Source organism: Sprattus sprattus (genome assembly GCF_963457725.1).
Source record: "Sprattus sprattus genome assembly, chromosome: 1".
Lineage (NCBI taxonomy): Eukaryota > Metazoa > Chordata > Actinopteri > Clupeiformes > Clupeidae > Sprattus > Sprattus sprattus.
The window spans coordinates 58,689,317-58,704,316 of NC_137920.1; positions in this window are offsets into that span (position 1 = coordinate 58,689,317).

Genomic DNA, 15,000 nt, shown 5'->3' on the forward strand with positions numbered 1-15,000 from the left:
TTCAACGTTAACTTTGCATCCACTGATGTCCCAATATGTCTCTCAGGATTGTTCATTGTCTATGAAGTGCATGATCTTACATGCTTCAGTCTGATGTGACCATGTTATTTCCTGGTCCCATAGCAGATTGATTGGTATTTTATTGTGAATGAAATAGTCAAAAAAAAATTACATATTTTGTGTGCCTTTGGTGCATATTACACTTTGAGCATTGTTGTAGTTGTGCCATGAGTGCTGAAAGCTGTGCATGAAATCTAACTGCTTAATCAACTCTACTTTGCTCTTCTGTTTCTCCCAAAATGGCCCAAGTACACCCTGAGTACCAGGAAAAAGATCAAAGAAATCACTATTGCTGCTTGCTTTTACCTGATAATGTTACTTTAAGGCACTATCTGTGCACAAGCCTTTTTCTCCTTCCATGTTTGTGTCCTATGCACCAACCTGTAATTGACACAAACAAGATAGATTTCTTTATTTGCTATATTTCTTGCAATACATACGTACAAGAAAGATACACTTTAGGTACCTAGAAGAGAGCTACATTCTTCCTTCCTTCCTTTCTTTCTCCTTTTAGTCATAATTTTTCATATATTATAAGAAAGACTTTGTCAATAATCTTTTTTTTCTGTCTAAGTCAATATACTTGTTGTTTGTTTTTTGTACCTAAAATTACCTCTGGGTGCTGATCCCATCAATTAGTTTCACACATCGTTTTTTGTTGCTGTTTTTCAATCTGAAATTTAATTCAAATTAGAGCTTTGAAATCATTGACTATGATGAAGTGAGGAGTGTGCGTGCTCAGGTAATGCATATTTAATTCTATTTATTCTATTCTGTGTCCATCTGGAGATGATACCACACCCGGTCTGGTCCTAGCTGATAACACATCTCCTTATTTAATGTATGGGGCATTAGGGGAATTAGAGTGGTCAGTGGTGGTGCTGAGATACAACTCAAATCCTATCCAATGGGTTTCAGACCCAAGAAAAAGGGGGGAAAAAATCGCCTGGCAGATAAATCCACATGAGACATCTTTAACCGAATAACAGCAATCTCGTGTCAAACACAGCAGGTGAATGCACCAAAACCCCTCTCGTTAGATATTTGTTCCATATCAATAACATACCCCAGTCTATTTTTGACTCACTCTGTCACTCACACATTGGCATCTCATTTTATTGTAAAGGTCTCCTCAACGTCAGCAGATTCTTTATTTTTATCTGGATAACGAGCCCAACACACCAGAAATACATCACACTTGGCTCTTATCCGCACTGATCTGAACGTAAATAACCTGATGCCCCAGAATAGTGTTGAAATGGCTCACTAATGGCTTTATTTAAGGCTAATTAGCCATAAGTCAATTACACAATTATGTCACAATTGCATTACAGGTTTGAACTGTAACCTTATCAACTTGTGTCAGAAGTCGGGTTAAGATTTGCTGGCAGGGAGAAGCAAACTAGTATGGAGGTCAGTCACGACAGCAGCCTAAAAACGCACAAACACCTGGGCCCTCACTGATTAAACCTCTAAGTGATTCCTGGCCTAGAGTTGCAAAAGACTCTTACCTTTACCTGGAAAGAAAATAGTTTTGAAGGGGGTTCTCTATCTCCCTATGGGACTCTCCCCCTTGCGGGTTCCCTAGATGCCATATTCCATTTTGGCATATTCCATTCCAAACAGACGTATGAGGATGTACTTCCTCCTTCCTAATATATTCTCAACGCAACATCATGAAATCATTCTAAAAGCTCTTCTCACCCCCAGAGGCTTGCTCTAAGACAGGTGTCGTGGCTAGGTGGATAAACTGTTCACAGAGCGAGCTAACAACTTGGTTGCCAAATACTTCCTTTATCCCGCTTCATCTTCAAAGAGTATTTGGTTTGGACGTGGCTAGCCTGTCACCAAAGAGTAGCCTTTCTGCCTGTCTTGTCTACTGCTGGTTACGGTTAAAGTTGGAGTTTGATTCTAAAATGTACTGTATAAGTATACGTATTTAGCATAATGAGTTTTTCCAGCAGCAGTACTAAAACTGAATGGAACTTGGTAGATTTTGTCTGGGTCCAGCTCAGTGCCCTTACACATGAATAAGAAAAAGAAAGAGGGTTTTTTGTTTGTTTTGTTTTACAATTTAATCATTTTATTTCTCTAGACGTGCATGCTTATTGGAAAGGTAATAATGTCAAGAAGGATCCAGTACGTCTTGCATTTATCTGTAAATAATGCTATATTTGCACTGCTGGTAAGATGCTATTGCATTTCATTGGCTTTGTTCCTATACTCTGCTCAGTGATGATTACGTTTTGGATGAAGTTGGATCTAATTTAATCTATTGAATAAACTCTCTGCATCGTGTGCCTTCAAAGTATCTACTGCTGAATTGAGAACTGCTAAAAGAAGATCTGAAAAAACTGCGATAATGGCACTTCTCTTCTGTATCTGTATCGGTATCTTCCGATATGGCCATATCTATCAGATTCACAAAAACACCTTTGGCCTACTGAACTCTGAGCATCTACACTGCCAATACTGTGCTACACTGTTAATTTTTAAGCAACACTGTTCTCAACTTTATTCCTTGAACACCTGGCACATTTGGGACCGAGAAATTAGACAGTATCTGCAGAAGCAATGCAATAAAGAGTTCCTTTAACATCTGTTTCATCTGTCATTGTTATATCTTTTTTCGCTAGTACATTCAAGTCAGCAAGTTTAGTAGACAGCCAAATTCCCAAAGAGTTTTCCACCTCAAATGCATCCTGGTATAAGACCAGCTTAAGGCAAGTTGTATTTAAACACCTTACCATCACGGCTGTCACAGACATCATCTGGTAGGGAAACATTATAAGGATCTATTGACATGAGCCCCCCCCCCCCCCCCCGCCTTTTCCTACTGTGAGGCGCATTGTGTTACCTCCTGGTATGAAATGCGCCTTACAAATAAAGTTTGATTTGATGTGATGGTAGTGATGCTGTGCTTACTTGTTACCTGTATGGTAGTGACACTATGCACACTTGTTTCCTGTATGGTAGTGACGCTATGCACACTTGTTTCCTGTATGGTAGTGACGCTGTGCTTACTTGTTTCCTATATGGTAGTGACGCTATGCTCACTTGTAGAAGGACATTCTGAATTTGTATCTTTGAATGAGCCACAAATCACTTTTACAGAAGAATGTCTGTTTTCTGCTCAGATAGGAGGTAAATGAACATTTTACAAACAGTGTTGCATCCTCTCACTCTGCAGTTTACAGGACGTCCCTCTACTATGTGCCCCATTTGGTGTGCAACCGACTCGCTGACGCCGTCACACTGGCGCTCACAAAGTCAAACTGCATTTTAATATCCTGAGCAACTGGCAAAGTGCCATTATGGTGGCGATAGAAGTGAGACTTTAATGTGGCGATAGAAGTGAGACTTTAATGCTGCATGTCCAAAAAACACCTGCTTACAACCAGTTCCAACACACTTGAAAAATACAACGGGGTTCATTGCGATGTAGTTTGCAATGTACAACATATGGCTTTAGAGATTGAATGCAACAGGAATGCATCGTAAAACATATATCCAGCATTAAATGAACACATAACCATGGCATTTTAGCCTGAAATATGTCCTGAAAACAGGACCGGACCATTACAACCAATGACGGGTTACAACCCCCAGCTGGTAGACGTAAGCACTCTATTCAGGGAATGTCTGCTTCATGGGCTTTATTTAAGGGTTTTCTTTTAGAAGATGTATGCCTGGCAGCTTGTTGGGCAAACCCAATTACCTTTGATAGATTATATAAACTTGATGTCACTGTGCCGACCCTGGTGTATACAGTGTTACACATGGGCACGAAGGGGCGTGTTCTATAGTGAGATACCTTGCTCATTCTATCCGAGAACCAGGGTGACCTTAAGTTCGGATCAAGATTGTCCTAGCAATCATGGTTAATAACATCTCCACCAACACTGTTTTAAACTTTATATGGGAGATTTGGAGCAGCAGTAAGCTATTGGCCCAATCACGTGAAGCATGAAAATAAATAACCTTCATGTAATGTACAAATACAAGTGGACGTGTTTTGCCACTTTGTGTTATTTAAGACTAGGCATTTACCTCTAATTTGCTGTCACTCCTGCTTCTGAAGAGAGTCTGGAACAAACCACCCGGTTCGAATGGAGGAGCAGTCTCCTGCTTCCCAGATGGACGTTACGAGTGCCGGGGATTGGATGGGATTAACCCCTCAACTGCCATGGCCATGACCCATTTTGGGTCATGAGGAGAGGAATTAGCCACCTAGCCTGTCTAGGCCGTGTCCTCTGTAGCCAGGCCTCATCCAATTAGGGCCTCATCCAATCATCTCCTTAGTAAATGAGATCAACACATTGGAGGAATGGAGACCTTCTGCCCCTGGGGGCCAAGGTGCAATAATCACTGCAGGGCATTCTGGGTAAAAAGGCAGGTGGCCAGGAAGTAAAGAGGTTAGAGGGGAGCTACACAACATGTGTCAGCAGTCCTGGCAGGCCAGTGACGCTTTGTTAAGTGCTCTTCTGTAATGACCCTGCACGCTGGCACGTATTAATATCGTGCTGGATGGGATTGGTATCGACTATCTTGTGGATTTCGCTGATGGAAGTGGCCTCGCCATGGCCACTGTGTTGCCGCTGCTGCTACTGCTGTTTGGATGTGGGTGGGATGAGCGTGGCTTTGCTGTTTTTGTGTTCTTTCAAGAGCTGCCATAAGGGCTGGCACATACCTCCCATAATAACACCTCTTGCCTCTTATCTGGAATGAATTTACTGCACAGGTTTATTATGACTTAAAAGCCACTACAGACTAACAGTGCTCCATAATTGCTTTTTACATATTACAGATGAAGAGACGCTACTATGCATTATACAATGGCTTTGAGAGCAACCCTCACTGACTAATGCGGTTGAGTTAATTTTCTTGTCAATTAGGGGGGAAAAACAAATGTTTGACGTTTCCAGAGGTAATTAGGAGAATAATTAACCTCTACGTCGCTACCTAAAAAGCAACCCCCATCCCCCGCGCCCGTGCCCCTTTATGCTTGATGTGATACATTTATTGTGTGACTAGATGAGTAATGCTGAGAAGCAGGGCACCGATTAAATTAAACACGTTCTTCATGTGGAATTACATTTTTGGGGCATTATTCTGCTTTATTGCAGTTCACATCATTTAATTACATTTTTCTGCATTAAACAGTGCGTTACAGTATCTATAACCAGCTCCGACTGTCTCCTGACTTTGAACCTCACAGACATAATTGCAAATTTTAAACTCGCACTTTATTCTTTCCTTCAGTGCCGTAAGTGGCAATTTTATGTCAGAAAATCGTTCCTAAATCAATTTCTATGAAATAATAAGTGGCAATTATATGGATACTGAGGGGATGACTCATTTAAACTTCTGAACTGAATTTGATGGCAAAGGAAATCCTTAATGCAGAAAATATCTCTAAAAGCCCTTTAATCTTTTTTTTATATATATATATTACGCACACCATTTAATATTTTGCCAGATCACATTGACTCACATAAAGAGCACACACACACACACACACACACACACACACACACACACACACACACACTCTTGCACACTCTGCCAGTGATGTCACTGGCCTGTCCTCAGGCCATCTGGAGGGGGTTTCTGTGCCTGCAATATGACTGGAGGGGGACCCATCTCACTTGATTTATTTCTTGCCATTTCTCCCCATTCCTGCCCTTTGGACTCGCACAGCCACTGGAGAACCATTGAACTCCTCATGGCCACCATCTTTGTTTGTGTCTGACTGAGTGTATGTGTTTGTGTGTGTGTGTGTGTGTGTGTGTGTGTGTGTGTGTGTGTGTGTGTGTGTGTGTGTGTGTGTGTGTGTGTATTTCCCCTCTCCCCTAGTCTCTCTCTCATGCCCAGTGAAATTAAGGCCCTCTAAATGTCCCACAGCAGGCTAGGCTGGCACGCCTGCAAGAGCTGGCATGAGGAGGGGTGAGGGTGGGGGGTTGGTCGATGGCCATCAGCGGTCATCCAGCGACACTAATGAGCAAGAGAAGGGCACAAGTAGCGGAGGGGGGTTATCAGGAGGAGGCCGAGCGAAAGGAGCGGATGGCGGAGAAAAGACACCAAAGAAGAGCAAAAAGGCAGCCTTTCCCATTTTTTTTTCTCCTCAGGACATGATGTAGTGATTAGCTATGCTTTTATGATGTCGGTGAATTATGCAAGGGGAGGACGAGAGTCAGAGGGGAGTGACTGAGGGGCTGGGGGGCTGGGGGGTAAGGGGGAGGTGTCGTCGTAGTCCCTCCACAACGCCGACTAGATTAGCTTCCAGGGGGCCGAGCCGCAGTCAGTTTGGGAAAACATCACAGCCCATTAGTTAGGAGCAATGAAATGGAGTCAACTTCAGGGACTCCATTAGGCACGGCGCGCTTAGGCAGGCGGCGTTCCCCCGGCGTCTCGTTGCTATTCTGGAAGGATCCTGCACCGCAATATAATTGGACTGGGGAAATCAAGCAAGTTTCAGCGGTCCTGGTGGGGCCTTCACACTGAAATGAGAACACAGGCCTTTGTATTCTCATTTCTACACCCCCCACACACACACTACTCACCCCCCAACCCCCGTTAGCACGACTGCCTTGTTTTAATGCCAAAGATGTAGGAGGGCTTATTGGAGAAGGGAGGAGGTGGGGGGCGTCTGTGTTTTTGGGTTATGTTTAGATTTTTTTTTCTGTGTGTGTCAATTTCCATCCTCTCACATTATTATTTTTTCCACCACTGTGAGCAGTGAAATAAATTCTGGTTATTGGTTTTGGCCGGTACACAGAGGAGCTCAAAAGATATTCCAGGCATGGAAGCAGGCAGGTAGGCAGGCAGTTCTCTCTCCCTTCGCTGAGGCTAGACCACAGCCACACCGACACGCCATTTTAATAATTGAAAAGAGGGAGAGGGTAGGAGATACTGTCCAGCACATGCTCCAAGGCATCTCAAATGTATCTGCCAGCAATGTAATGCAGCTATCTGAAAAAAGTGGCTAAGCTAACCAATGTTATCACATATTGTTTTGCTACAGTTTTTTCCCACATTTTGTCCTGTCACAAAAAAAAATTTCTTACATCTTGAAATGACGTGTTTGAGCAGTCTGACATATTGACATTTTAGTTTAAAAAGTCATTTGAAAGGGTAGGCCCTGCTGCTTCAGGTAACTGAATTTGAGTCTGTGCAGAGGACATTTTTGTCATTCTCTTCCCGAATGGGGACACTTGACGTGGTGCAAACAAAGAGAGGGGGATAAGAGAGGAAGAAAAAAAAACCTCAACGTAGGCCTGCACAAATGGAGGTCATTTAGACACTTTTCCCAATGTCAGCGACACAGTGACGCATTCGCTCATTTCTCGCACATTTTTCCTCCACAAGGCCGTCCCCTCAGTCACAGCCATGTGTTTAAGTACCACCATAATTTGTTTATGTAACATTCCTGGTCGATAGTATTGACGGCATGAATAATTGATGACCTTGAAATAGCCGAATCCCAGCGCTAAGCAGCTCCAGGCAGAGCGGAGCAGTAAACAGCCGGCATTTGCATAAATGCAACAGACTAGCCGATCTCCTGGGTGGATCCGAGATTGAAAAACATGTCAGTGCGTGTTAAGCGAGCATTAGAATGACACCTGAGATATGATGTGTGAAAAGCCAGTGAGAGAGAGAAAGTGACAGGGAAAAAATGGTCGGTCAGTGCCACTGTCGCTTTTTGTTTATGTTGATTGGCAGGGAGCATTTTTTATTTTATTTTGGCATTTGTCCATGGATAGAAAGATACAATCAGAGAGGGGTACAGTGCACATTTTTGTGTGTGTGTGTGAGTGTATTTTAGATGTTATCAATATTCAGGTCATGAATGGATACCTTGGCAATACGTCTGACAGGAATTCTCTTGTTCCTCCTGGATTCTATTCCTGTCCCTGTTCATTAAATGGAAATATGACCTGAAAGGCAGAGTCTGGTCTTTGGCGGGCTGATATGCTAAAAGCGGCCATTACGGTGTAGCTGCGCACAGACGGCTCTTTGACCTGGCTCCCTTTTCTGCTCCTCCTTGTCCTTTTGCCTTCCATGGAAATCACCTCTTGTGGCAGAGAAGCCATGACATTTCAGCACCCCCCCAAGGGAGGCCATCTCAGTGAATGTTATCAGGAGCTTAAAGAGAGCCCCTTTGGTCCCCCCCCCCAGCCCCATACAACGGTCTTCCCCCAGCCACCCCCAAGCTCTCCTGGCTGCCCTGCCGGTCCCACTCAGCACGTCGCGCCCTGACCCTGTTCGCCTGGCCTGAAGAAAGGCTCCTTTTGTCCGCTCCATTGACGACAGGATCCACCTTCAGAAGAGAATGAGTAAAATGGAAGGTGAGGACCAGGAGCCAGTCATTTCAAATGGGCGCCGAGAGATCCTTATCAGCCTGAGTGGCTGCGTCTATTCAGACCCTCCGTGGTAACATTTTGGCCATCCTCCCTCGGAGCCCACTACCTCCCGCGGCGTTTCATGTCATCCCCTTACCCTCCTCTAGCACCCCCACCACCTCCCCAGCCACACACACAGACACACACACAGTGCCCACCGAAGCACATCATCTCCCCAGCACTTGCTTTGTATTTATCCTTCGCCTAAACCCGCCTTGACAGGTTTGTTATCTGTTCACCCGTTTGACAGACCCCTGAGAGTTTGAGCGCTTGCAGTTAGGAGGGAGCGGGAGCTAGAGGAAAGCAGGGCAAGTAAATGTCAAGCCAGCCGCCAAGGATGGATATTATAGCTGCCGGGGACCAGGGAGAGTATCGCCTGTCTTTGGCCCCGTCTGTTTTACAGTGTGCCCCCCCCCCGCGCTCCTCCTCCTCCTTCGCTCTCTCTGTCTCCTCCTCCCTCACTCCCCCCTTTCACAGTCTGTCTGAAATGGCAGATAGAAGATTTTCTCTGCTATTGATTTTTAGGCGGAGTTATGTGCAAGTTAGAATTAGATGGTTCCCACTGAGCGATGTAATACAGTGTGTCCCCCCGCTACACCCTCTGGTGCGGATCACATGGAAATGAGCAGTGATTACTGCACACTCGCTTCTCTTTTTTCCCTTTGTCTTTTCCAGTAGTTCAGCACTATCTAAAGGGCTAAGAGGATCGAGTAAATGTATGTATGCCATTGAAACCTCATAACCAATATCTTAAATTATGCTTAAATGTGAGTACTATTTTGGTTTGCATTTGGTTTGATAATATAAAGGCCTCTTCTCAGAATTTAGCAGTATTGTGTATGTGTTTTCCCAACTACACTCCACTAGAAATAATCAGATAATCATCTATAATCTAATAAATACCTCTATCCAGAGTCCAATTGTTCAGCTGTCTGTCAACGCTTACCCCACATAAACCAAGCCCTAGTCATAGACATAACCCTTGCCCTAGCTTAGCCTAATCCAATTTGTGTTCCTCCTCATCAGATCAACTAAGACTTTGTGGGGCAACATAGAGGATTGTTGATCAAGTGGGGCAGATAATGAGATTCTCCATGTCATTGAATTTACTGTACAGTAATAAATGAGTGTCTTTAAAAAATGACAAAAACTGCTCAATTCAGTGCCATCCATGTTAGAGTCAGATATTACAACACATACTTCGCACATGCAGTGATTTAGACCAGCAAGAAAGGGTTTAAAACCACGGTTGACCTTTTTCCAATGCAGTGCTGGCGCCACACTGAAGCATGTCATCGTTAACAGCTTCCACAGCCGCAACCACACTCGTTTCACAGAGCATGAGGTCATAAACATAGCAGTTCCCTGCTGTTATGTCACCACTAGGAGGGCACCAAGAGGGAGCCATATGAGGGGAAGTCTTGGTGTTGCATAAGCCACCTATGCTGTGTTGTCCCATCCAAATGATCAACGATAATCCCACCTCGCAGGCCAAGCGCGGACATAACCCCAGCGATGCGAATCCAGGGACCACGGAGAGTTCAGACACTCCATGCTGTGATCCCACCTGGCCTCGAGCAGCCTCTCAGATGTGTACCACATGGATGAGGCCTCCCACGCCCTGAAGAGCATGCTTCCAGCATGACTTGACTTGAGCAGGTCTTACGGGTCAACAGAGACCATGACATGCTGTTATTCAGTCAAAGGATCACCCTCCACCGAGGACACTCAGGTCATCTTATGTGTGCTGCGAGGATGAAAAGGGGAAAGAAAGAAAAACAGACACATTTAGATGTGCTAATGTCCCTTTAAGGAGCCTTTTAGGCCTCACGGCTTAGAAGACATTGATTTGCGTTTTTGGTCTCTCTCATTCCTGAGTCTCCACAGGCTATCATGTTCCTGAGAAAATATTACTGTAAGTCAGCCCCTGGGCTGTAGTACATGGTCATGTCAGCGCTCCTATCCTGATAATGGATGACATACTCAACACCCTTCCCTTCCAGCGGCCTAAGCTTTTTGCCAGCCCCAAAGAATTATTATTTTCTTTTCTTTTGGTGTTCTTTTAAACCAAAACCCTGTAACAACTGAACATAGCTGTACATTGCTCATAGGATAGCCTGAGTTGTCTATTTTGTAGTCAGCTGCATGGTGATGTCGGATCAATGAAAACGGAAAAAAGAAGAAATGGGAGTAATTGTTGAGCATGACAGCCCTATGATCATCGTCTCCATGGCGAGTGAAGGACCAAGGGGCAGGAGGCGGGGATGAGGATGGGGATGGGGATGGGGATGGTGGTGGGGGTTGGGGCATAGTGGAGATGGCGCTAGCTGATTAACTCTTCTCTGTTAGGGAGTTGTCACAACAGCTTCCCCTGCTGGTCCTACAGCTTCCGCTGAGGAGGTGATGGCCACAGTTGTCGTTACAGCAGGTGAATCTCAATGAGTCAGGCTCTATTTTTATGTGTCCCTGATGACTGCTGATTCTGCGAGAGTCTCTCCACTCCAACCCCCCTCCCCCCCACATATTTCCACTCTTCACTGACCCGGGCTTGCCAACATGGCAGAGTCATTCCGAGTAGTAAGATCATTTTCTTTGAGGCTGATTGCCTAGTTCCTCTTGACGTGGTGCTTCCTCCTCCACAAATCCTCTTAGTGGCACTTGCTGGCTCGGGTTAGGGGTGGCTTAGGAGATAATGGGTGCTGTGGGGAGCCAGGTAGGCTTTTGAAGTTACCCTGGCAGCACTCTCCCTGCGCCTGAAGTGGGTCAAGAAGACAGCAAGGAGGTGGAGGGCAAGGCATGGGGGGTATATTGTTTTTGTGACATGGCTGTTGATTGGATTACAAGCACTTGAAGCAACTTCATTGGATTGGGGGGCTGAGTCCAATTATCCCTCTGGATTGGATTGCAGGTTAGTAACCTCCCATCCCAATTTACGGTGTACCAGATTACTAGCTGAGGTCCTTTGGCGTCCCAACATGCCCGCCTTCTGGGAAACAATTAAGGGATTGGTGTTGAACAGGGATAAGGCAGATATTTTTTCACAGGCATGTGTATAAACAGCTGCCCCCATATAACCAGTGTCTGCCCTCTCAATTTCCCATCCATCCTTCACTAGCTGTTGCAGAGTATCACAAAGCCCTGGTGCAGATTTACGATGACAAGCAAGGCCCTTTTACCACCTGTCATGGACTGCCAGTAGCTTATAATTCAGCTCATGCTTTTCTGCAATGTCAGAGGGTCACTGACAGAGAGTATCATGTGGTAGGCTGTCGGCACTTATTTATAGTGCCAATTATGGACTGAGCGGAGTGGTTCTGGTGGGCTTGACTCATATTAAAAGCAGTTAGAGAGAAGTACAATTTAATTATGATGCACTGAAAAGGTCACTTTGCAGAGCTGTTTGCAAGCCAACGAAACATGTTTCCAGAGACAAGTATCGTGCCTTATTCACACCTTTGCTGTTTTTTTTATTTTTTTTACTTTTTTAGTCAGTGGCTCGTTCTAACTTTTGGGGGATGACTTGTGTGAAAGATGAAATTGTTTAAATATGCACAACCGTGTGGGCGTAGCCGATTGTGTGAGAAAGAGTTCAGTCAGTCCGATAAGGGAATGATAGTTAAACCATATTTAAATTTAAATGCATTCGCATATTACTTTCTCTTTATAATGTTCCTCTGGGAAATAGGAGTCTGTTTCTTCTCAAGGGATTTGGTAATTTGAGCCACTCACTGTGTAGCGGGCCTTATGTATGAAAGCATTAAAGAATATTTGCCATCCATTAAATTTATGAGATGGAAAATTCTGTCTATTCCCTCTCCCTCACTCCCTTTCTCTATCTTTCCATTGCTAGCCCCACAGGGAGTGTCTTTTTGGTGTTCTCTCCAAAGATTTACCCTGTTATCCGTGAAATAACAGCTCAACACGGCTGGCACAGGGGGACCCTCTTACCCGCGTTCCTACCGCAGATCATATACATTTCTCTTTCACAGTTAAGACCCTTTCCCTTTGCTTAGATATGTATTTTTAAAAATGCCCTCTTTATTCTGAGCCATTTAGGCTCCCCCTCTCTCACACAAGTGAATCTGGAACCATTTCAATTTGCACATAATTTACCCTCTGACTCCACAGCGTTCGCCATTTCATGGAGTAAAATGCTTTCCTCAATGAGAATATTTCTAGGAAGTTCTCTGAAAGTACTCCAGGAGCTTCTGCAGTTCCTTTTCTGTATATTATGTCACACACACCTCAAACCACATTTGAAATGGCAAAACCAAAGGTTCAAATTTAGGATTTGAGGCCCTCCCCCCCCAAAAAAATGCTGTTGATTTCATCTTGAGTATATCTCGACATTGGGGGAGGGGGGGTGCCATCTTAAATATTTGTTCCTCATCCAGACACAGATTTCTCCAGCTGTTATTTTTAATGGCTGCTTTGCTCTTTTCTTTTTTTTTTACCTTTTCGTCCTCTGGCGTCTTGTGTGTGGTTGACAGTGGCTCCCAAGGCTGTGCTCACCGCAGTCCAGTAGGAGGTAGAGGAACGTACCACGCTCTCAGGGGAGCATGGTGCGAGGAAAATGATTATGTCGCAGCTTTGAGGAAGTCCCCGGAGAGTGGCAGAGATGAAGAGTAGACAGATTTCCACTTCCCTTTTATTTATTAAATTCGATAACCGGTACAGGCCTCAAGAGGATTTGGAGAAAATGGGAGATGGATTCAGCTGTTCAGCTGTGGAGATGGATGCTCTGGGTTTGGTTTGGGAGGCCAAGCTACCGTAGGTGCTGTAGAGGAAATGCAAAAGTAGGGTTTAAATCTTTCAATCACGGTGATAGTCTGACATCCGTGACTGTTGCCGCTTCCTCGGCACACCATGAACGATTCCACTCCGCCATCGGCTCGGTTATTATACTGGTTATTAAAAGGTCGGTCACCGGTTGTCACTAAAGTGTCCTAGGACGACTGGTGGCCTAGAGGCCCTCTGTCACTGGAGATTGAATTTGGGGAATCCAATTTCTCGCAGGCTTTGGCACTTGAGGGTATAGGGTAGGAGGCGATGGGTTCAAAAGGACACGTGAGTGAGCGAGTGGTGTGGTGTGGATGGATTGGTTGTCGACAGGTTGAGGTAGAGGAATCCCCGCTGGACACTAGATGACACTTTTTCCACGATTACCAAATCATCCTGGTTGGCCGACAGGGAAAGTAGGGTAATTGGATTGGCTTGGCTTGTGCTAACGACGGTGGCATGAACCCAGGCGATGCTTATCTCTCCTGAAATCTCTTTGGGGCCAGTTCCCCCCATTTTGTCTTAAGAAGTTGAAATAAGGTTATTTCCTCAACACAGCTGCGCTTGTCTCTTTGAAATGATGCTGTTTTTGTCTGGCCCTTGCTTGGTCCCAGGAGTTTACCGCCATGTCTTCCTCGCACTCCAGGAAGCCTCCCATGGGACCTTGTATGCAATTTACCAAGAGCAACAGAGAAATGGGGTGACAAAAGGCTGTTCCTGAAAGATATCACTTTACCATCTTTGGTCCCCTGCTTGGGCATTCCATTTTCTCAAGTGCAGTGATGTGCATCGGGATGGTGTGGAAAGGTGATAGGGGGTGGAAAGGGGATGTGTTGCTGTTCGGAGAAACAGACAAGCGGAAGAGGAAAAAGAGGAAGAGAGACACCCTGCTATGCAGTAGACGGACATCAGTACATCGCTAAATGGATGGTTCTGTGTGTGCGTGTGTGTGTCTGTTGAAAATCATGGCTTAGAAGATGTCTTCTTTGAAGAGTCTTTGGAATGGAGAGCATTTGACTTTGGGGATATGGCACAAACTCTGTCTTTCTCCTTCAGGCAGTCCGACTCAGTACAATGATGGAAATAGTCATTATAGAAAATATCACTTTGTAGGCCATCAGAATTTTTTTTCACTCCCAGTTCCCCTCAAGGCATGCATGGTTTGGAAATGGCCTTGAATTGCTGAGTTTAGCACAATGCACTAAATGATTCTGGATGTAGCTATGAGTTGAGTGTGTGTGTGTGTGTGTGTGTGAAATGTCACAAGGTGTAATAGCATAGGTCTTGGCCAGTGTTTTGCCCCAGACTAAGCTTAATCCCCACCACAAATATTTTGGCATCATCTAATTCCTTAAAACCTCAGCCCAGTGATAGCTATTTTGTAATTAACGAATCACATTTTAATCCACAGTGCATGACAATTCAATTTGTTGATTGCTTCTCCTTTCCCCGACCTCCCCCCCTCTCCACTATTTAAAAAAAAAAGGAATCTTGTTGAATGTATTAATTCAACATGATGAATCCTGTATTCAACTCAGTGGAGTGAATAATTAAAATTAGCTGATAAAACTTTCAGCAGAATTACTTTGCTGAAATTGCTGAACAGATGTGTCATTTTAATGAAAATCCAAAGCCAAGCCCTGTTCCTTTTCCCCCTCGGCCAAATGGAAATATTATCCCCACGGTATTTCCATAATTTGGTGGTAAATACACTCACAGCCGTCCCCGGTAAAAGGGGAGTGAGGACAGGAAGGGTGGG